This window comes from Vidua chalybeata, chromosome 2, assembly GCF_026979565.1.
Source record: "Vidua chalybeata isolate OUT-0048 chromosome 2, bVidCha1 merged haplotype, whole genome shotgun sequence".
Classification (NCBI taxonomy): Eukaryota; Metazoa; Chordata; class Aves; order Passeriformes; family Viduidae; genus Vidua; species Vidua chalybeata.
In genome coordinates this window covers 110,877,487-110,901,912 of record NC_071531.1, presented here as the reverse complement: position 1 = coordinate 110,901,912, position 24,426 = coordinate 110,877,487, and positions in this window count along the sequence as shown.

Below are 24,426 nucleotides of genomic sequence, written 5' to 3'. Positions count from 1 at the left end.
TTAAATAATATTTTCAAAATCTGTGTGCAAAGGACCCAGTGTCAGGGCGACTGGACCGAGACAGGACCTCTAATGCAAGAGAACAGTGATATTTACTCACCAGTAGCAGTGCATTAAAGGAGAAATATGCATTAGAGAAGGTGAAAAAAATTGGTTGCCTGCATAATGATTAATTTGGCAGAAATTGTTAGCAAGGCCAAGTGCTAGCAAGACAAGAAGTTTTCAAGAATTGTCTGGAAACACATGGACATTTTGATTTTTTTTTTTCCCCAGCAGCTTGAGTAGTGTCTACCTTGAGGTATATCTCATGTGAAATCCAGAGCTTCAATTTTAATGTGCAGGACTTTATATGATATTACAATATAAACTTTCAGTTTGACACTGCCTTTTATTCTTGAGAAAACCCAGGCTTAAAAAAATACTGTCAGTCTGGGAAAATTCTTTGCACGGTATCACTTTCAGCTATTGTCTGTATGGTGACAGGAATACTGTGCACAAAAATGATTTACTGCTGGAATCTGGGTTGATTTGCAATCACTTCAAAATTTGAGACAAAAGGGGATTGGTTGGGGCTTTTTTGGTTTTGTTGGGTTTTTTACTAGTCTGTATACAAATAAAAGTTTAGCTTGTGTGCTTGAATTTGAGCCAATTCTGAATTTAATAATCAATTATGTTATTCATAATTTTCACTGCTGGTGGTTTGCAGCATAAATAGGAGCAATTAAATCAAAATAGTAGTAACCAGAATGTTGTACAACTTATGAAGGAGTCCAAATGTCAAGTTTATATTTCTGTTTCACCCTATAAATAGGGTGTTGAAATGGTTGCAGAAGCAAATATTTTGAAAGTTTTGTATTCCCCTAGTAAATGAACAGGAGAAAATAAATAAATATCCTAAGAAATTATCTACATTCTTTTGATTGTTCATAGCTGTTTTAGGCATGCTGTAATTTTGTAAATCAATGTACATTAAGAGAAGAGGAAGATTTTACTCACAATTTTAAGCATAAATTCTGTAAGAGCTTTGACTTTTTGTGCTATGAAATGACCCACACCAATCAACTATTAATCAGATATGTATTTTTATGAAGAATCTGAGCCTTCATTCCAAGAGGACAGTTTGGCTTTAAAAAGTGTCAGTTTAATGCTGGATGGATAGATCTGATCCATTTTCCTATGCTATGTGGGAACCATAGTATGGACAGGGAGTTCCATATGGTCCATTAGGATCACACTATTCAGACTTCCTCTCCCAATGGGATAAAATTCTGATTCTTAGCTCTACCAAAAAAACTGAAAAAAATCCAATTAAAAATGTATTTCTGAATGTTCATTTGGGTTTCCCACAGAACAGATAATAAACAGTGTGTTGTGCTACATTTAAATTTGCAGATGTAAAAGAAAATTTTCACATTTCAAAATCAGTGTGTTTCTAGTAATGGTTTCAAGAAGTGTGGGAAGAGGATGCACCTAAGAGATGTGCATTGCCCACCATTTACATACCCAGCAAGATGTGGATTAGCTGGCTAATAATTGCTAAGATTTTGAGTAATTTAAAGCAGTGTGATAATACCTTGTGGAGGATTATATTAGGATTGTTATGTATAATCCTAATATAATAAATTTACGTATATAATACAACCTAATAATATTATATTTGCATCTTTCTTTGGGATTACATTTAATATCCCCACCTTGGATTTAACTAAATAGGGAATAGCTGAATAGGTTTACACCAGAGAAGCAGGGCAGGAAGCAATAACATGGATGCCCTTGCTGATGCAAGGATCAGAATGGTTATGAGCTGACCCCAGCCTGCTGCTGCTGTTATTTACAGCAATGTCCAGGGAGACAGAAGCTGTTATTTGTGCCTTATTTTACAGAGCATTTCACAGACCTACAATCAGGTTTGCAGTTTAGGAAAGTTCTCACCGATGTACAAGCAGCATGTTCCTTTTGTTATTTATCTAAAACCACTGCTCTCTGAGTATAGCTGATTCTGAAGCCTTCAGTCCACTTCAATTCTCATTTCCACGGCAAAAGCTCATTTAGTTTCAGCTGTCTCCTCTAAAGAAATAACTTGTTTGTTTAAGGACAAGGTAATCCTTTTCACAGTCAAGTGGCAATCTGTAGATGACTTCCCACTCTGGCCTTGGCTGTGACACCTGACCTTTATTTGGTCAAACATCAGTTATGTTAACTATTGTTAACATAAATTATGTCAGCATAAGAAGTTATGTTGAGTATTTGTTCAAATATCAGTTATGTTAGATATTTGGCCAAATAGCAGTTAATTCCTGCTTCTTACAGGAATTAACTTCCATTCTCAGCTTCTGACAATCTCCATTTTGTCCATAGAGTTGATGGGTATCCTAATAATCATGGAAAGGGTTGAGATAAAAATATCAATGCAACTAGACCTATCACCTTTTTCTTTTTTTGCATCTATTTTTCCTGTAAGGAATTTAACATTACACTTTCTAGCTGTGTTTGCTGACTGTTTCCAGTGTAACCCAAAATGCAGTGGTTAGAAGATGGCTGTCTTGAGACTGTGATCTACGAAAGTCCACAACAACAGTCAAGTGGAAAGCTTTGTTACCTCCTAGGAAATGTCTGGAGAGGGTTAGGAGGGGCTGTGTGGCTTATGGAGAGCATTTGGTGTCACTTCAAGGCAGATAGTGAACCTGCTTCAGTGCAGGCTCTGAGACCACAGCCAAGTTTAGGAAAGTAAAGGAAAATATTCTGTTTTGTCCTGCCTCCATCCTGAGCATTTGCCACTTTCCTGCGTGCTCTGTGATGAACAGGAGACGGCCACGCCTTACCTAGACATAAAGAGCTCATTGGAAATAAAAAGCCACTCTGTGTTTGGCTTGTCTGAGATGAGTAAACTAATGTAGGAGATCTCTGCAGAAAGTAATGCCCACAATCTGGACAAAGCTGTTTCTGCCCAAGCACATGAACATCAACAGCCTGGGAGCAGGTACTGGTCATCATTTATTGAGTGACGCGGTCAGTTCACTAAATTTGAGGTGGTTTGGATTCCAGGTTTCAGTAGGGCATGATGGCACTTTTTGAATGTGTTGTCTATTGCACAAAAAATGAGAGGCAGAGGCTTTGACAAGGACATTTGCAAAAGAGAGGATTTGGACTAAAAAGGAAAGTGGTTCAGTGTACCTTGACTGAAGCACTTGAAACCTGAGGGTTATCCAATTAAGTTCTTGAAAGGCAGTACAAGGGAATAGATACTCTTCAACAAAGCATGGAGTCATCTCTCACAATCCAGTGCTAGAGGACAAACAGACATGATTTTGGTGTGGGTGTTGTGGCTGGGTTTTTGTCAGGAGAACACCTACACGCTTTTCCTAGCTGGCATCACAAGACACGGTGCATCAGCAATATAGAGATTTTTCCTTACTACATATATATAGTTTTTTTCATTGCCCATACTGTTTATACCTGCAATTAAGTTCCTTTTGTATGTAATTTGGTATAGTTGACTTCAACAGGAACCATGATATTGTTATAAAGTACAAATGGAAGAATGTTCTGTTTTCTTTTGTTTGGGATTTTGAGCTACTTTTATTTTGTTGCGGGGAGTGGGGAGAATTCTGATGTGTTGATTCACATCCATTAGAGAGAAGGAGTCTGCACTTGTAAATCTAAGACTAATTAACAGTGGATATTTTTCCTCTTGAGTTGCAGGCACAGTTAGGCATCAGGGAAACACCATTTTCAACTTGAGAAATTGCACCTGTATTTGAAGTGTGGCAGTCCTGCTCAACCCTGGACATTTCTAAGAAAAAAAAAAAAAAAGATGCTCCAAATTCAAAGATGTGTGTACCACAAACCAAAATTGTAGAAGCAAACTATAACACACAAACAATTCCTATTTACTCACCTGGAGTGCCCAGAAATTTGATGAGAATGATTTAATCAGAGAATTAAATGAAAATCCCATTCTTGAAACTGCCTTCACCACTCCTCCATCATGCCAACATGACCAAAGTGCTGCAGATCAGGGAATCACAGAGTGGTTTGGGTTAGAAGGGACATTAAAGATCATCTGGTTTCAATCCACATGCTGTGTTCAAGGGCACCTTCCTCCAGAGCAGGTTGCTCAGAGCCCCATCCAGGCTGGCTTTGAGGTGTGCTCTCTTCCTGAAGTGTTAATTTAAACCAGCTGAAGAACCACCCTGGGCAGCCCTCCTGTCTCCTTTTTGCACCTGTGGGGGGTTGAGGACAGAGCCAAGGGCTTGGGACTGCCCTGCCTAAAGGGGTTTAGGAACCTGAGGGCCAGGATGCCTCCAAGGGAGAGGGAATCCAGCCAGGGTAATCTGCTCATGAAGAGGGCAGTGGAGTACAATGCCCTGTATTCTTTCTCTCAGTGGAGAAGTACATTTTTGAAATATGGAGTTCTAAGACTCTAAAATGGAGAAGATAATTTTATTTATTCCTTTTTTTTATTACATCTCACACAGAAGATGACTGCAGGCAGACAACTGTTGCTGAAGCTGTTCACTGGAATTTCAGTAGCTGGTATTAAATCAGGGTTTATGCTCACACTGTATAGTACATTTTTTCTTTACTTAAAGAGAACGACAAGTTATTTTGCAGGCTTATTTTTTGGTATCAGCTGTTACAAACTTCTCTGCAGGATTATCTCTGTTTATAGAGCATTTCCTGGCAGGACATGACTGGCAAAAAAAGGCTGCTAATAAACAAACTTAGCAGTCAGCATACCCAGCACACGGCACTTTGAAACCTGCACACATTCTCAATATCCATTTCTAACAAGATAAAGGCAAAACCTGTCTGACTACTGCTTTAAAAAAAAAGGTGGTTTCACTCTTTTTAATTGATGAAGTTTGGAAATGAAAGAAAATACATCAGATATCCGTGACCACTGAAAAAACCAAGCAAAGAAAGCAAGAAAATAATTCACCTAACATTTTCTATACTACTTCCTTGATATGTCTATATATATGTGTGTGTATATATATATATGTATATGTATATAGTTGAGTGACTCATTCAAAAGGAAATCATTGCACTATTGAACTTGAATATTTAGGAGAATTACTTTGCATAACAGTGAAGGCAGTAAATGTGTTTACTGCTTTGCTTTGTTTGCTGCCCATGTTCTGAGGCACAGCAAGCATTTCATCTGTAGCAAACAGAAAATGTAGACAGATTTGTGGGCCTGTAGTCTTGTGGAGTGGGAAGTTTTCCCTGCTGTAGTTAACAGCTTCCTTGCAAGGATGTGAAGTGCTACAACACTGCTTTCCTGAAAATAATGAACAAAGAAGTCAAGGCAAACAATACAGGAGCATCACTGATGGACTTTGCAGAGCCAGACTGCTGTGTCTCTGCAGCTGCCAGGGGAAGGGCATTGTAAAAACCCATTTCTGCTGAATTCCAGTGCAGTGAAGCTGCAGCAACTTGGAGGCACAGTGCTGAGGGTGGGTTGGATTCATCTCCTCTGGGTGCTGCCTTGTGGCTGTGGCAATGAGCAGAGGCCCAGGAAAGGAGAAGGGCAGGAGCTGAGCTCCTGAGGGACACACAGAGAGACCTCCTCTTCTTCAAGAGGACCTGCTGGCCTGGGCTGTTCATCCTCTTCATAGAGGATTTGCAACTTTTTGAAGTCCAGGCTTTCGCTGTCCTGCATGAAAATGCTTCCTCCATGAGCACAGTGTCTTTTGAAGCTACCAATTCAACCTTTCTGATGTTTCTGAATCTATAACCTGAAATGTATGCCTTATATGATCTAAATACAGAGTTTGGGATATAGCTCACCCTCTGCTTTCAAAATCCTTGCTTCTATTACTTTATAAGTAACAGAAAAGAGCCATTTTGACAGTCTGAGTACCCTGGGCTGTTCCTGTGACAGATTTCAGCTTCTGGAGTGTAAAGAACAGATGCCCCCACTGACTTGTGTTTTGGGGAGAGGAGGAGGAGCACTTCAGCCTTTTCATAAAAACACTTTAAGAGTTCATCCCATGTCAGTTTTCGGGTTCCTGCTCATTTCAGTAGCACTGAGGGGTCCCATCTACAGGTTACCTCAGGTGTTTTTCCCCATGTTTATTAACTGTAACAATTATAAAATAAATAATAAACAATTACATTGTTTGCTTATTAACTGTAATTAAATATGAATGATGGAAATAAGATAGGAATAGGTAAATGTCCTACCAGAAATTATTAAAGAAATTAAAGTGTTTTTTTTTTTAATGGCTCTTCACTCAGGGGTCTTAGAGCTTGTCAGGAATAAAGGTTTCCATTCAGAAACTGAGCAATTGGAAGCCAGAAACACAGTTAAAATCCCTTCTAGAGAGTACAAGAAAAGTCTTAAAAACACCAGTCACTAATTCAGGTGTCCTCCTCCACCCTCTGCCACTAAAGGCAGCGAGTGGTGCTTTGGAACCAGAAGCTTTTAGAGGAGTATGGAACACACATGCAGAGATAGGAAATATTTTCCTTTTCCCCTTGAATATCGTATTTTCATATTTTCAGACTGTATTCACATTGGACTGTATTTGGGATGGCCTGCAAACTTGCTCTCCTCTCTGGATCTCTGCTGAGATTTTTGGTCAGTTATGGTTTGCCAATGTTAATTTGGAGTTTTGTTTGTGATCTGGATACCTGCCTGTCAGGAAATTAATTGGAACAACTCGGCCTTCTAGGGATTGAACTGAGGGAGAAAAATAATCTGTCAATTTCAATCAATGCTTAAGTCATATTTTTTGATTTGTACAAGAATTAATTTTATAAAGTCCACATTCTGAAGTCATTAAGAATGACATTTATGGGTTTCACTGGCATCAGCACAGGCTCTATTTCTGCACATCACAAACAGGGGTGTGTGAGTGCAGGCTAACACAGAATTCAGAAGAAGGCTACTTCTACAATGTTTCCTCTACTGCTTTCCTGAAGAGAAAGCATTTTTTTAGAGACCTGACAGCCCTGAAGTCCAGGGGCCTACAATGCATCCTTTAAGGGAAACAGTATCTTGTACTTTTTCTTGGTTTTGTAGTTCTTTTGGTTTTTTTTTTTTTTTTAATCTATGGATTACCTTCTGGAAAACACCTGTGTTTGCAGCTTTGCCACAGCACTTGCTTTTAACTAAGAAAAGATTAAGCAGAAGTTGGAACATTCTCTTGTCTTTATTTATTCCTGGTTTTGTTTTTTTTCTTTGCTCCTGTGTATGGGAATATGCTTTTGGAGCAGGGGCTGATGTAGCAAGCATTTCACAGTCCACCTTCTGTTTTATGAACCACCAGCAGTCCATGAACTACAGGCTCAAAAACACTTCAGTGCACTGGGCTGGAGCCCTCTGCCTATTTAACCATGCAGAGCAGCAGGATAAAATTTTGTCCTGATGTCCAAAACTGGAGAGAAATAGAGGGAGAGATTAGACTGACCATATCTGCTGGTGTGCCATGAGTCCTGATTTCTTGGCTGGTGGGGAATAGCCAGCTCATTCCCTGCACAATGAGAACTGGGGTGCTTATTGAAAGGTGCAGATGCTACTCTGTGTGTCCTTGTGGCCATTTTCCCATGTTTTATCCAGCTTTTGATCCATAAGTAGTGAGGATTGTTTTATAACTAAGTTCCTGGTTCCCAGATGTGATTATTTGTTAGGAGTATTCATTTTCTGATTCTCTTTCTTTAAAGCATTCTGGATGCAGGTGCAGCTCTCTGTAATTTTAATTATTTCCTCTGTGAGCTGGTTATTTTCCCAAATCACTGAGATTCAGAGAATGTTCTTAGGGTTTGACATAATCAGTTTTTGCTACTACAATATGCACCTTTCTGGTACTTTTTAAAAAATTATATTACTGAATTTCTAGGAGAGTAATTTCTGTCCAAGATCTATTTTCAGTGCTCAGAAAGCATGAATGTTTCTAACCCTGTAGCTGGGAAGAGATCACAGTGCAAATAAAAGCAAAAGGGATCTCCCTTAGGGAAAGGATTGGGGAAATTAGCCAAGGTTCAGGAGCTTTCAAATCTAAGGAAATACTCAGCAGGGGAAACCTGAGGATCAGAATGGTAAAAATAGGACAGGTGTTCCTTGTTAAAGCCCTGGGAAGCTGTGGATTTCCTAAGTATCTGAGCTCTGGTTATTATTCTCCTCTGTGCCTAGCAGCATGTCATGCTTTCCTGATCCATAACTAGAAATCACTATCCATCTGAGAGGTAGTGGCCCTCCAGTGGCAGGAAAACTGACTGGATTTCCTTGGAAAAAACCCCAGCTTGTTCAGCTGGTCATGCCCTTTGTAATCATAAAGATAGTTATCCATCTGCACGAACAGTCCCAGGAGCAGAAGCTTAGGAAGTTGTCATCTACAGTCACATAATTTAGAGTCAATCCTCGCTGTTCCCATGTTTTATATTCTGGAAGAGAATTGGGAAATGTCATTATCTAGCCAAGATGGAATCAACTGAAATATATTTAGACTCGATCCTGGCTTACTGAACCTTGAACTGATGAGGTCACTAAACAGCTGCTTGAAGTACAGTGGTTCCTATTTTTTGATGTCTTTCCAGGTGGACAAATATCAAAATCAATGACTGAATATCAGATGAAGCTTCAGTGGAGGGAAGACAGATTGTATTAATATCGATGCCATGCATGAGAAAAATATTACAGAATAATGCAGGTAAATACAAAAACAGTTGAGGTGGTCACACATTTATTGTCTCTTATGCTTTTTTTGCTGCACATAAATTCTGTTTTCAGTCCTGCCTGGTAAGATATCAAAGATGGAGATGTGAAGAGCTTAGTGTGGTAATGGAATAAAGAGAAGGAGAGTTTAGTCCATGAGACAATTAAGTTTTTCCTGTTGTTTTCTCACAATTTTTACTATTGATATGCACATGAGATGCTTCTATCAAAGGATTAAATACTTAGAGGCTAATTCTCTCAGCTTTACTCAATCATTCAGCTTGATTTATTGTTCTTGGCTTATACAGTTCTCATCAGTTAACTTATTCTCTCAAGAGGTGGTCACATAATTAAAATAGATTTTTATTGCAATTAAAGCATGAGGTGGTTTCTGTTTGCCAGGAATCATTCATATTTTAAACCTGTGTATGAGAGGAGTAAAAGTATTGGGGGTGGGTGGTGATGAAAATGCCTTGAGAGTGCTGGAGACAAATTTTATTCTTTGGAGTACCTTTCTGAAGATGTGGGGTGTTTTTTTTTTTTTTTGTTTGGTTGGGTTTTTTTGGTTTTTTTTTTTTTTTTTTTTCCCCTCCCCCAGAGAGATGGAGGGACATTTGATAAGCATGTGGCTGGGTTGCTTCTCAACTGCTGATGTTAATTGTGCAAAGAAATGTTAATGGATTTTCAGAGCTCCAGGGAGGGAAGTTTTATTGAGAAAATGTGTGTATAGGCCTGTTATGTCCAACCTGGTTGTTCTGGATTTGTTTTGTGGTCAATAGAGAGAAACAGGCACTTTTTGTTCCAATTCAACTCATCTGGGGGGAAAAAGAATGTAGTCTAAAAATGGATCAGACAATTGGGCCCTCAAGTACTTATTTCTCACTATTGATTATAAAGAGTCTGAGGCTCCAGGCCCAGCTGCTGGCATCTTCACTGCAGATCTCTAAAGTTAAGTGAAATAAATCAGCCTTGGAAATAAATGGAAAATTAATCCCACTTTGGCCACAAGCTGGTTTGGTTCCCTCTGCCCCCCTATTCGTCACTCTGATTTTAACAACTAGGCTGGTTGCACAAAAAATCAGGTTTTTTGTGCTTTCCTCCACCCTGAGGTACCCACCCAAAACTAGCCAGAGGACTGAAACCAAGCTCTGCTCCTCTGGCTTTGTATCTTTCTTACAGTCTGTTGGTTTTTTTTTGTATTTTAGGATTTGGGTGGTTTTCAGTTGGCTGTTTGTTTCTGCTTGTTGTTGGATGGTTAATTTGTTTGAACAAATCAATTCTTGCAAATCCTTGTGAGTTGCCAGCTCTGATGGACTGAGCTCACTCTGCACCCAGGCTGAGCTCTGGGCTCAGCTGCTTGTATTTTGTGTAGTCCAACCTGGAATAATCTGTACCACTGGGAGAGACCTCTCGGTGTGCCAGCAGATGTGCACACACAAAATGCAGCTGCAGCAGCCTCATCCTGCTGGGAAACCGGGAAAATGCTTTGCTGGCACTGCTCCCTGCTGGCAAGAGCAACCATAACTTGTTTTTGCCTTGCAAGGGAGCACAGATGAGCAAAACTACAGGAGTATTTCCTCTAATTAAATGGTTTCTCCTTTTTTTTTTTTTTGTTTGTTTGTTTGTTTTGTCTTGTCTTGGGAATTTGAGTGTGGCTATAGTTGTTGTTTTTCTCAAATATAATTTGTGTGGGTGTGCTGCTGGTTTATTTGCAGATTATGCAAATTGCCAAATATTCAAAGAGCAGTGCTTAAATTTTATAAAGTGCCAAGGCTCAGTTCTAGTTTACTGAAGGTTTTTTAAGCCACTTTAGCAATTGGCTTTTCAAAGGGACCTGAAAGACCTGAATTCGACAATCCCATTAAAACTCCAGGTTTTAAATTTGCCTATAGCAGCTTTGGACAGCTCATCCAGAAATGCATTTCAAAAGTTGGTCAGGATGAAAAGAGCAAGATTTTTGTGCCCAGAGTAGAAATCAGCGTGCAGAGAAATCTTATGATACACAGCCTTTATTTTGTCTGAGGAGGATGCCTTTCTTGTTCATTTTTCAATTTTCCAATGTAACGCTCTCCAGAGCACGACTTGGGTGGCAGGCAGAGGTAGGTGCTGTGGATTTCCTCCTGGAATTAGGCATGTCCACCTCACAGCCCGTGCTGTCTCTGTCTCAAACCCAAAACTGTGGTGATTTGCAGGTTGTCACATGAACAGTGCTGCTGCAGCCCCTGTCCTTGTCCCTGTTCCAGGGGTTCCCTTTCCCTACAGCACCTCTGCTGCCTTGAAGACTTTCTGCACCACGTGGCATTGAAAGTTTATATCCACGTTCAAATTCAGAGGTAAATAGTCCCAGAGGGGTGAGGAGATGTTCTCTGCTCCAAAAGGTATGGGGTGTTGTGGCAAGCACATTTCTCTCTCTCTCTCAGGATTTTTGATTGAGGCGCACAGAGAGAAATGAAAGAGAAAACAATTTCTATTTCTGCTCCTTGTTTTTCTCTTGTGGAATGTGTTTGGAGAATTGTTTACCTGGGGTGATGGCTTGGTTGGATCATGGTGGATTGTTTGGGCCTGATCCAATCAGATCCACCTGTGGCTGGACTCTCGAGAGAGGGTCACGAATTGTGAGGTGGTTAGATATGATAGAGAAAGTAGCACGTAGTTTTTAGTATCCTCTTTTATATAGTGTATTAATGTATTATAGCATAATTATAATAAAGAAATCATTCAGCCTTCTGAACTAAGTCAGGCATCATCATTCTTCCCGTTGGGTTCGCCGACATCTTCAACAGGGTGTGTGACAGCTCTGTGCTGGCCACTGCCAGCCTGCCACAGGAACTAATCTCATTGTCTTCTGCATAACATGGATTTTGGCACAGCACAAGGATTACCAGCTGTCTCCTGGCAGTTACTGATGTAAAACCCTGTGGAGTGTGTGCCATCTGCTTCTTGAGCAGGGATTTGATAACTTGGGGAGGGCAGCTGGGCATAGGCAAGGTCTGAGACCTCCCTGTGGCAGCCACAGGGAAGGAGAGACTTTCCAAATGGGAAGTGTGAGTGTTGCCTTCTTCCCAACCTGGAAATGGAACTCGGGATAATTTTAATAAGGAGGTAATATAAAAGGGGATCTTTAATGAAGGCCTTTGGGGGCAGTTATGGAAAGATAAAATGCATTCACCCTCACCCAGGGGTGATTACATTTTTATAGGTTTTTAGGAAGTTAGCATAATTGATAAAAAGCCCCCCCTTCAGCACTGACTGTGCTTTGTCCATGAGAATGGATCTCAAAGAGTTGTTCTCAGCCTTGATTCCCAGGAAGAACCAAGGTAGGATAGGGGCCTTGTACCTCCCAGGGCCTGGGGCTCTGGAATTTTGTTTGGAATCTGCCTAGGGATAGGCTGTGGAAAATTACTGGCAAAACTACTCCCTAATACAGCAGGTTACAAATATATGTGTGTGGAGAATACAGAGAACATGTAAAAGAAAAAAGGCAAAACCCGAATGGCATTGTGAGGACTGCAGGGCAGGTGCTTGAAGGGGACTTGACATAGCAGAGTGGTTTTACTGAAGGCCATGAGGTCTGTGCTCTCTGGTCCTGCTCCATCCCATTTTCTGTGCCTCTCTTTTGATCCTAAGCAGCACAGAATTAATTTTCAGGTGGATTCAGTTGGATTGTGGATGTGAGGTCATGTGACACTTCTGCAAGGGGGACCTACTTCTCCCCTTTTCCCCTTTCTGTATGGGTATAAGGACAGGGAACACAGGTTCCCTCTGTCTCATTTTTTGTCCGTTTTTTTTTTCTTTTTTTTTTTTTTTTTTTTTTTTTTTTTTTTTTTTGTGTGGGTTTTTTGTTATTGTCGTTGTTGATTTTTTTTTCTTTTTTCCTTTTTTTCTTTTTTTCCCTCTCTCCCTCCAGTTCATTAAAGAATTGTTTTCTACTTCTCTCCTCTCCCCACCTTCCCTGCTGAGGTGTGTGGGCACTGGAGATGAAGCAGGTGATTCCTTGGCTTTTAGCTGTTTCTTTAAGGGCATTTGAATGTCTTTTTTTCTTTTTGTCAAGAATTTTGAAAGTCTGTTCATTGAAAAAATAAGTTGAGCTATAACCTGTTAAGACTGCCCTAGCCTTTGTCTGTTATGTTTGCTATGCTATAGTTGCCTGGCTTTGACACCTCAGGATCAGATTTTTTTATGCTTACAGGGAGTCTCAGATGAATATTTATGAACACTTTCACAAAATTCACTTTTATGAGAGAAGAGCAAGGGAAAAATGCTTTGCTCATCTTTTAAAAAACCCACCAATACAAAAAAAACATCTTTTCAATTATATCTATTTTTCTCTGTGCTCAAAATTTGGAATAAGGAGAGGGGAGAGGTGCCTTTTAATGTGCCTTTGGAAAGGTGCCTTTTAATGTGGCCTGTGCTTGGTCAAGGAAATAACATTGAAAAGACTGTAACTTTCTCCACAATAACAAAAACCCCAAAACCTCTGCATGTCAAAAGCATGTGATAATCCATATTTATTAATATCTTCAAGAAGGTGATAAGCAGTGATGATGAGACAGAGAAATGGGAATATAAGAAAGGAACAGGCTGGAGAATACAGGACAAAAAGAGGTCAAGCATATAAAGAATCAACAGAGAAGAGCATGCATGTTTGTGTCTTTCCCAGAATATGTTTATTTTGAAGTGATCAGGTGGAGGCATCCTTAGTTTCGAGGTACCCACATTTTGAGTTTTGGCTTTGCAGATAAGACAGAAAAAGGCTTTGATTTGCCTGTAACTATTAGATCTGTGGTAAACAGTAAGAGTTGATCTATTATTACACCAGAAAAGTTACCTTGATGATAGGACTTTTTTTCTTTTTTTTTAAGGAGGATGTCATGCACTCTCACCTGTACTTTAAGAATGGAAGGGAAGGCAAATCAATCTTTCCTTCACTGAATGCAGATGAGACACCTCTGTGAACAACCTAAATAATTTCCACTGAAGGCCTAAAACTCTACTTTCTAAGAACTTGACCTATATATCATGAAGGAGAGGTATTCAAACAGAGCAGCTTGCGGGTGGTGTTGGGAAAGAAGAGGTGTGGGACACTTGCTAAAGCAGGAGGTCAACAGCTGGGTGATCTCAGTCCCCATTTCTGACTACCACTCATTATTTCATGAGTCATGACCTCAGTTCTCAAGAGAAGCTTCTACCAACCTTTGGGTACCAATTCCTCAAATTGTGGGGTCATTGGGTGCTGGCACAGCACAATGAATTTGTTGCTTCTGCCTGAAGCTGGCATACAATGAAACGAGAAGATAATGAAACAGACCTATAATTAAGTCTTATGGTATCTGATTGAATTTCAGCACTGAAACATTGCTGAATTGTTTTATCCCCCATTGTTTTTAAATGCAAGGAGTAATGGTGCAAATGAAAACTTAAAATCTCTGTGGGGCAATTTTTCTGGCCCTCTATGGAAAAACAAGGTGAAACCCACATGGAGTTGGACATTGGACTGACTATGACCAAAATGTGTCCTAGGGTTTATATTTTATAACTTCCACTATGCCATCTTTTCCTAATATTTTTGTTTCTTCAGCTTTACTCAAAATTGCTAATATTCATGAAAATTCTGAGAATTATTATTTAGAGTGTCCTTTCATGGAACTAAAAGCATCTCTGTTTCGAAGGAGGCTGTGCAGATATTGAACAGCTTCTGGGTTTCAGCTGTAAGTGTAATATAAGCTCACAATCAGCTCTATCCCTCTGTCTGAAGCAGAGCTGTAAAGTACGTGCATCCATTTGCATATAAACAAATATATGCTGCAAGTTTTGTCCTTTTTCCCATGGATTTCCCATGTTTGAAAGATGATTCCGATCTTGCAGAAGTCACCTCTTGGGATGTGGCAGTGAGAGCAAAGCATCCTGCCCCAACTTCTTTTAGATTGGTAGCCTTATTTTTAGCATGCAATTTAATGTAAGAACATGGAAATACTCTCTGGATTCTTGACGTGTTTAAATCCAAGCTCACACTAAAATGATGCCCTGCCTCCCTTTTCTATGACAAATTTGTTTTGTGTGAGTATATAACTCCTTTCCAATATTCCTTTCTAATATCACTCTGGTAGCTTTTGCTACAAAGGGGATTTTCTTGAAACAAACACAATCCAGTGTGATTGTTTGGTGGTTTATAAAATTTTTAACCATTGAGCAAGCAGTGAAAATTAAATAAGCAATCTTTACCTGAGAATGATTATTTAAAACAAAGCTATTAATAAAATCCTCTGACAGGTGGAGGCACTTAGTAATATCAATTAGTTCTCTCTTCAGATATGAAGTATTCATTTTATAAATTTATTTATTCTCTATATAAAGTTTGTTGCCTCTTGAAAAATGGCTTGGTATTGGGAATGCATCTTGCTATTCATTTAGAAGAATATTCTGTTGGTGATATGGACTGGATTTCAACAGTTGGAGGGAAAAAAGAACAAGTGGTTATGTTTTGCAAACATGAAGATGAGGCTGAGTGTTGGATTAAAAAAGAGATTAAGAGCTGGCTTTGTGGAAATCTTCTGTTCAGGTACCGTGTTTGCTCTGTGGAGATGAGAAGTTATCATAGGCATTACTAGAAATGCATGTTTTTTCTCTAATTCCGTATTTCTTAATTATCTTTCTCTGTTAAAGAGAATTAACATTGTTAGTATCTGTGAAATGTTTTGGGGACTGGAAGATAATTTGTTTCAGGCTGGTATAGAACAGTCATGAAGGGCAGAAGTAGAATTTAATTGTAAGAACTTAATCATTCAGGTTGCTCGGCTGATGATCTGCATGAAAATTGTAAAACAGAATAAATACCAATAGCTGTGAATCATATCAGCATGGGGATGTTAAAAAAAATCAAATGTTTTGTTTTTTGTTTTTTTTTTTTTTTTCTTTTCCCCAGGCATTTTAAAAAGTCACCATGCTCTTAGTGAACTGAAATAGAGAAGGGAGATGTGATTTCATGTTCCTTTTGCTCTGTGTTTGGGGTGCAAAGAGGGAGGCAAACACCTGCGTGCTCTCTGTAAAGGAGCAGTCAGGTGGTGCACCAGGTATTTTAAACAGCTCCAACAGGACTGGAATTGGAAAGTTGGTGTCTATTCAGTCTAAGGAAACCTCTCCCCTGTGGGGAAAGTAGATATTTAGTCAGTCTGAAAAAATCCAAAGGGAGGTTCTGGCAAAATTCCACTTAGATTTTATAAAACTAGTGTCAAATAAAAGTAATTGGAATATGAGGGTATTACTCTGATCTGCTTCTAATAAATGCTAAGTTGCAGAGACAATGGTGGTGGTTTTTTCCTATACTGCAGTTTTGTGACAGGGGATGTGCTGGGTTTTTCATTACTTTCTTATTGAAGATGCAGTAATACACCACCCAAATTCACTTCTAGTTAAATATAAACAGGTTGGACTATGCCTAATCTCTGAAAAAATTGTGCTAATATAGACTTTCTCTTAGACATGCCAACCTTTTATTTATTATGGTGTACATTTTTGTTCAATCTGTAATTTTAAGTTTTATTGGGCAACAAGAAAATAATGTTGTTCTCCAATGCAAGTGATTTTGCACCATGTGGTTGAGTCAACTGAGTAGCTGGAGGGAGTTTGGAAAAGGGAATTATAGCCAGTTCCAAGTCAGGGAGAAAGCAATGTTTGAAAGGAGGAGAAAATAACAGAGAGAATTAATAAGGTAACGGCAGAAAAGCAAAAATTTTCCATGTTTGATTATCTGAAGAGCTTTGGGAAGATGCACTCAGCTGAATTATATTTTTCAGGGTAACATATTTTGTATAGGTCTGTGGCTTCAGGTTTTTCTTGTGGTTTGTGATGGACCATGTCACAGGAAGGTTAGTAAAAGTGGCCATTTATTTTGGTTTTTTTTTTTTTTTTTTTAATTTTAGATTTGTTATTTGTTGAAGTTTGTTGAGGTCTGTTGAAGTCCACACCTGGAAATACATTTTATAGTGCAGTGGTGGGATCATGGCATCATTGGCAGCATAGACCTTGAGACCATCATGAACTCAGAGATGCTATTTACAAATCACGCCCCTGTGCTTGCTTCCCCTTTGCTGCTGAAAATATTCATTCATACTGATCTGAGGGTGAATGAGGAGGAGAATTCTCTTGGGATTCTTCCTTAGGCAGTGTTACGTTGATAAGGCAGTGTTATGTTTTATTCCTGCATCTGCCCAGCCTTGGTCCAGGTATGTGGTTAGGAAAAGTTAGTATTTCCCTGTGTACAACACTTCTGGAGCATGGAGTCTGCAGAGAATCCTCTGTGTTGCTGGCTTGTTATTCAGCATCACACGTGGATAATTATTATTCTTGTAAAATAAAACCCCAATAGTTTGACAGTGACTTATGAAGAATGTTATTTGTGTAATGTCTTAAATTATAGCAAGGGTTCGCTTACCTTTTCCTTGCAATAACTCCTTTATTTCCCCTAATCCACTGCAATATCCTGGTAAATGGTGTGAAAGACGTAGGGAATGGTGGTCAGTTTGTGTTCCTTTTCCTTCCCCTGCCAGGGGAGGCTGCAATTACAGATGGAGGAATTTCACTCTGGTGAAATCCTTGCCCACATAGGAAGGAGTGTACAGAGAAAAATCATGTTTAAAATCCCTGGGGTTTGTGTGTTGTCTTGATACCCTGGGAGTCCCCTGAATTAAAGCAGCTTTTGCAAGAATGTCCTAACAGAGACCTCATTAAAGGCCCAGCTCCTGAGATGCTTGTGATCTGGAAGGTGAACAAAAAGGGTATGGCCTGGAAGCATTCTTCCTTGAGGGGCTACTTCAGGAACTGAGGAATGAGCTGGGGAGTGCTTGACTGCTCTGGAAGGGAAAAAAAAAATCCCCCTCCAAAAGGGAATTCCCAGAAAGTTCTGTTGCTGCTGCACCTCACACGTGAAATGTCAAAGTTCCTGGGTGGCCGTGTCTCGTGCTGATGCTCCCTGGCTACCTGTGGCCTCACAGGCTGGCCAACAGCCCTGGAGCAGATGGAAATTGGCCCTCTGTGCCTCTTCCTGACGTGGTGGCCTTCCTCCTGCACCCCTGCCATTGCAGGGCAGCCTCGGGGGTGGTACAAAGCAGGAGGTCACCATGACTGAGCCAGGCTGAGAATCAGGCTCCTTACCCACAGCTGCTCCTGCTTTCCCTGCATGAGAAGAAAGGGGAATTGATTTCAGAGCTTTAAATGCTATTGAGTTAAACCTAGGATTCATTTCCCTGGAGTGAGTCTATGTAAAGAACAGAAGGGCTCCCCCTCTTCTGCTTTCCTCCTCCCATGTACTTATTTCAGTTGTGGGGTTTTTTTTTGTTTGTTTTAACACCTGGAAAATGGTGTGATGGTTTTTTTTAATATCTACTTCTTCAGGTCAGAACATTTGCTGATGGAGAGAAGCTTTTAACCATATGTTAAATGTACATGCTGTCAGACTCAAGTGCAGCACTGGGATTTAAAAGGAAATTTCAAAGCCCTGTTGTTCCTGCCTCTTACTGTGGTGTCTGTGTAGTTGAGCTCTTCAAAAGGATTTAGCAGAGCAGTGATGTTGTGAAAGTGCTGTAGACACAGTTCTGAGGAGAAGCATTAAAATATTTGCCCTGGGGAGAAATGAAAACATCTGAATGTTTTCCAAAAGTAAGTAATTCTTCTACACCCATGCAAATTGTAAATAACTGGTGCTCCAAGCACTATTGTTTGAGTTGGTTTTTGCTCTGCGAAGTTCCCACTTTCCATCTTTTACCTGAATAATATTTTAAGAGGTGTGCATATACAAATGACATAATTTTACTTCTCGCCCTCAAATAAACCAGAAAGCCCTTTCTCCCTTACCCCCATTCTCATTTATATTTGGAAGAAAAGAATGCTCTCTCAGCTGTCAGCTTCCACAGAGACTGAATCAGCTCAGATCTTGGGCAGCGCCTTCTGAATTCTGAAGACTGGACTCACATGGTCCTTTGCCTGGGGACACACCCCAGAATGTGTGCAAGTGGAAGTTCTGAGTTCTTATCTCAGCCTAGTGAGAGGTTTCATATTTCCCCCCATGACACAGGAATATATTTAAAAGCTGTACAGTTTTATAAGTGAAGATCTGATCAAAATGTCATCAATAGGTCTGGCTGCTATCCCCAGGCTGGCCTCTGATTTTGTATTCTCTTGGGCAAGCTGCTTAACACATGATTTCCTCACCCAAAATATTCAAGCAATACCTTTTGGGGACAAAAACGAGATCTTTAGGTGACAGGAAACACTGAAGGGCAAAAATCATGCTCTACCATGATGATTATTCTTCTCCTGAGAAGGTGAACTTTTCAGTTTTAACACTTCTTGGTGATGATTAATCGGGTTGTGTGGATTAAATTTTCAGTGAGAGTTATGAGATACTTTGCTAAAGAATAATGCATTTTAAATGTTATGTGAGATTTAAGAATTAAAATTGTATCTCGTATTTCAAGGAATTTTAAATGACCTTCAGACTGAGCCAGTCAGTGGTTTGAATATGCTAATGAAATCACTTTGCTGGCAAGATGTTTTGTTTGGTAATGAAACACAAAACTGCTGACCATGTTGAGCTGCTGCTGTTTGTCTGTCCAAGGCAGTAATATTCATCCATGCAGTGTGTGCAGGCAAAGTTCAGGGATGAATATAGATGACCAGGATTTTCTGGGAGCTCATAGAATGGTGTCCTTTAGGTTTTGATCTTTGTAACCAGCTGATGACCTTTATTTTACACTGATAATGAGAGAAAGTGGTGTTACTCTATCACTCATCTCCATGAATACAGAAAATAATTGAGTTCTCCTCACTAATCATTTTAGTGAAATCAGAAAGTTCCACTTAGCCCTCATCTTGTACTTTTACTCAATAATATTTCTGAAGTATTGCAAGAATGTTTACTGCTTAATTCACTGCTCAGTGAAGATATCAAAGTCTGACTCAAATATTTTGAATGAATTTCAGTCTTTTTGGGGTTGTTTTCTGTTTGGTTTTTTCCTACTTGATTGCTCATTTTCATTAGACTCTATCTAGAGGAATGCAAGTAAATTACCAGGTTGAAGTATGAACATTACAATTGTCTTGGTAAAAAAAAGCAAAATGTACCTACACAAAATGTACCTTTGTGATCTAAAGTTTTAAAGTTGTCTAAAAAAAAATTAAAAATACAGACCTCAGAAGATTCAATTGAATTTTAAAAAATCCACAGATTTCCTTTTTATCTTGTGCCTTTACTACTGAAAATCTTATTAAGTAACATCGTATAAATGATCACAAATCTGGATAAATTCCAAAAGAGTGGATGTCTGAAGTTGCAGTTTGTCTGGGAAGTTTTCCTCCCACAGTTTATTCTGTACAATTCACTTCATACAGTGCTCACAATGCTGCAAATCAAAAAACTTGGATATTTTTTCTAAAATAACCTCAGGTACTAAAAAAAAAAATCAAAAATTATTTTATGAACGCTCATTAAAGACTCTCAGAGCATTAGGAGTGAACTTTGATACAGTTTTTGAAATTCTGAATTACTTTTTATCAAAGCTGAAAGCTTCCATTTAAATTTGTTGATTTGATTTTATGCTGAAACTGAAGATTTTGCTTTTCGTTTTGGAACAATTTTAGAGCTGAAAAGTGTTCATCAGTTCTGCTGGTCAGATATCCAAATGTAGTTGGGAACATGTCATCCAGTTTCTCTTTCGTGTGACACATAATGAGGGAGGAGTGGGGAGTAGGGACAGGAGGCACCAAGCAGATGAGCACAGCAGAGGCTGATTTTTATTCTAGGGGGGAGAAGAAGGGGGAGAAAAAAAGAACATCCTCATTATTCAGTACATTCCCTGTGAATTTTACCACATCCTTGTCCCAGGCTTCCAAAAAAAAAAAAAAATGACCAATGGGCAAAAAGTATTAATCAGTCTCACAGAACCTTATTTCAGCTGTTGCCTGTTACATGTCCCTCAGACTTCCCTGGAGAGGCTTGGGCAAGTGAGGCACACACTCACCTCTGCCTGTGAATCATGGAAAGTGTCTGGGCTAAGAAATTTTCTGGGTTATTGCTTTTATTTAAGTTAATTTTTAAGAGCTGGAGATGGGGCTACACATGTGGCATGGAGACGCTCATGAGGATTTTCTTGCTATAGCAGAAAATTTTCTGTGACCCACCAAGGGCTGGAGCAACACTGAGACCATGGAGTTCTTTTCCCCAGGAAAAAGCAGAAGGTGCAAGCTGTTCAAAGGTGGCACAGGCTGTAATGCCAAAGGCATCTTGCGATGGCAAACAGCCATGGAAGAATGTTTTGAGCCTTTAAATGTACTCTGAACCTTTCAGGATTTTTGACCTCTACATGGAAATTTCTGAAACCCTTTCAAAAGATGGTGAGGGTGGTATTCAGAGTGGTATTGTCTGGGAACTAAAAGGAAATTTTGCTTTCAGGGGACATGTGAAGTAAAACTTACAAGAAAAGTATCTGGGGGGTTGTTCACTGTCCTTTTTTATTTTTCATTCAGTTGATTGATTATGTAAGCCCAGTTTCCAAGAAAAAGTTGTGTTCAGTAGATTTTTGCACTGTGGGCAGGGGACTAGCAGTACTAGTCTGTACTGCTGGTTAGAGTCTGTCTTTTCTGACAGAAACTTTTCTTGCCAACTTAAGTAGTAAAAGGACAAATTCGTAGCAGATATGCAGCAATAGATGGTGTGTTGTTAGGTGATGTGTAGTGATGATGAATTTCAGTATTAATGGGGTAGATATTCAAATGGCTGACCTGGGTAGTTCCAAGGTATTTTCTAGGGCCAGATTTGTCATCTCAGCAATCTGGCTTAGCAGCTTTACCCTGGCAAGCAATCTTCCTTAAATTCTATTCATTTCCTGTGCTTTTTTTTGCCCTGCTGCCTTTTTCCTGCCTTTTTTGCCCTAACTTACACTCATTCAGTTTTTCTCTTCCTTCTCTCTTGGTGTTATCTCAGGGTATGTCTGAAGGGGCATTTCTGCAGCATTTCAGATGTAGAAATGGTCAATTCCCCTTATTTCCTTTTTTTTTGCCTCTTTTATTTTTAAATAAGCAAGACTTGTTGTTTAACAGCATTTGGGGAAAAAGTGTTCTGCTAATAAAAGCATAAACCCAGAAGCAGGGGATGCATATTTTGCTCCATTTTATGGTATGTGAAGGGACCTTTAAAGTGCATGTGCAAGATTCAAAGTCCCACTTGCACTGCATTCTGTGTACAGGAACATTTACCAAAGCTTTATGAAAGCAGTGTTTGACTTGTGCCTTTAAAAGCAAAACTGGAAAAGAATTAATGGTTTGGCTACTGTAGCATGATGAAAACTTCCTGAAATTACAGATCCCCTTTCTGAAATGACATAACAAAAATGGAAAGAAGTCACTTGGAGAAAGAAGTCACTTTGAATTCATTACTGGATATATATATTTCTTTCTCTCTGTGGAAAAGTTATGATTTTCCAAAGGAAACCGTGGGGGGGAAAAGACTTTTGCTACTGAAGTTGTTGCTATGTCGTCCTGAAAAGACTGAAAATGTCTGTACAAACTCAGTTGTAATACATGTGAGTTTTAAACCTGGCCTTTAACAAATGTGAAATCATTGTCAGTAGTAATATTTTCTAAATGCTTTAGAACAATAACTCACCAGTTGTTGAGTGCAAGTTGATTTTTTTTCAGCACTTGACTAAACTCATTCCTGGTATGGGTCCCCTGTCTGGTCCCAGTCATTACTGTTTGCAGTTATGATCCTACCTGGCTTTTCACTGGAATAATGCTGGAATGAGTTTGGATCATTTCCATTAAAGTGCCAGGTCTCCACCAGTATATTTGCAATGTGAATCATCTTGAGGACCACCAGTCTGACTGGGAGCATGAAGAAAAGCAGTGGAATTTGTATCTGTTTTTTCAGGTTGAAGCTCTTACAGCGAAGTTTAACTGTATTTTATGATGGGAGCTGCTGCCCTGGCTCGGGTTGTTGTTTGAGAGCCGTGGGAACACCACCTTTCCCTGCAGATAACAGATCATGTCTGTGCTGCATGTTCAGGGGGCTCTTTTCTGCAGAGGTGATCTAAAGTTAAGGACAGGTGGCTCAGAGAAACAACTAATCTTACGTTCTCTTTGGTCTTTATCAAGTAGTCCCACTCAGTCTAAATCAGGCTTTAAGGCCTTTGTTTGCTCTAATGCAATTGCACATGTGTTTTACTCAGACTCCTGTGAGCCAGACTTTGGCAGCAAGACTGGATAAGCTTTCTATAGGTTTTTAAAAGCAAATTGCATTGTGCTGCTCCCTGGGAAAGTGTCTTCCTTGAAAATGTTTAATCCATCCTCCCTCCCCCCATCAGTTGTGAATGAAACTATCCGTGGCATACACTGACAGTTTGTGAGTCAGTTTGTGTCTTACCTAAGAAAAAAGATTTTTTTTTTTCTTTCCCCATGCAGTGTTATGTACTTAGAGATGTCTTTTTCATTGTGGGAAGTGCACCATGGATCTGTGATATCCCTCTGCCTTCAGAGGGTTTCAATAACACGAGCATGGTCATTCCAGTTCAAGGACTTTCTGCACAGGAAAAACAAGGGGAAGAATTGGGTAAATGTGCAGCTCTCTAGAGCAGTTTTGTGGTTTTTATCAACCCAATTAAAAAGAACCATGAAATTATGATAGAGTTAAAACCTGGGAATTTCAGTATTCTGAATAAAATGAAATGCGACATAAATATTTACATATAAGTACATTGTACAAAAGTGTAGGGGGTGACAGGATGCAAATTGCAATATTATTGGGGAAAAACAGAGTTGAAGATCACCCTCTACATGTGCAGTTAAGGCAAAAATGAAGCTCACTTCCCAAAAAAACACAAGTTCTCTGAGATGCATTATTGAGATATATAGATAGACAGACAGACTGACATCCAAACACACTCCTCTCCAGAGTGTAAATGTATAAATGAGTGACTGTTTCAGTGGGATATATTTCAGCTGCAGGACTGTCATAGTGATTAGGCTTGTAGAGACTTCCACCTTTGCAAGCTCTTTATTTGAACAAGCTTTATAGTTTTCAATTTATCTACAAAAGGGCTTGGAGACCTGGGAAAAGGAATGAATGAATCAAAGATTCATTGCACTGGTGCCAGATTTTCTTTGTCATTTTGTGGTTCTTGGCACAGATGGGGCTGGAAATCCATGTTGTTGACCAGCATGGAATCATCTCTTGGGAAGAGAAATGCTGTGCTCCTGTGGAAGAAAATGATGGTGTTTCCCTGCCTATCTCATGATCTTACAATGAGATGCTATTTCTGACCTAAGAAAACCACATGAAGGGATCATTTTGCCACTAAAACAGACAGTTTCATGCTGTCTTAAAAACCCTCAATGGGTTCTTGATGGCTTTCTTCATTATTTTGGAATTCAATCAGAAGATATTTATGGGGCAAAGAATCAGTCTACTGACATGGAATAAGGATTGGAGTTCAACCTAAGGAAAGACATTAAGGTAAGCTCAGAATTATCCAATAAATCTTCATTTCTCCCCCATCCTCCTTACAGAAGTAATTGCCCTCCAAAAGGCCAGTTTAACTGAGGATTCAGCAGGAAGCAGATGGGATTCACTGTGACATTTACCAGCATCATGCCACCATCCAAATGGAGAATGGGGTCTGGTTTTCAGGGCAGAAAACTCCCACTGAAATTTTGAGAGCACTTGTAAGTGTAGAGAAGGAATGGCCTCTTTGACTCAGTGGCCTGAAATTCCTGCC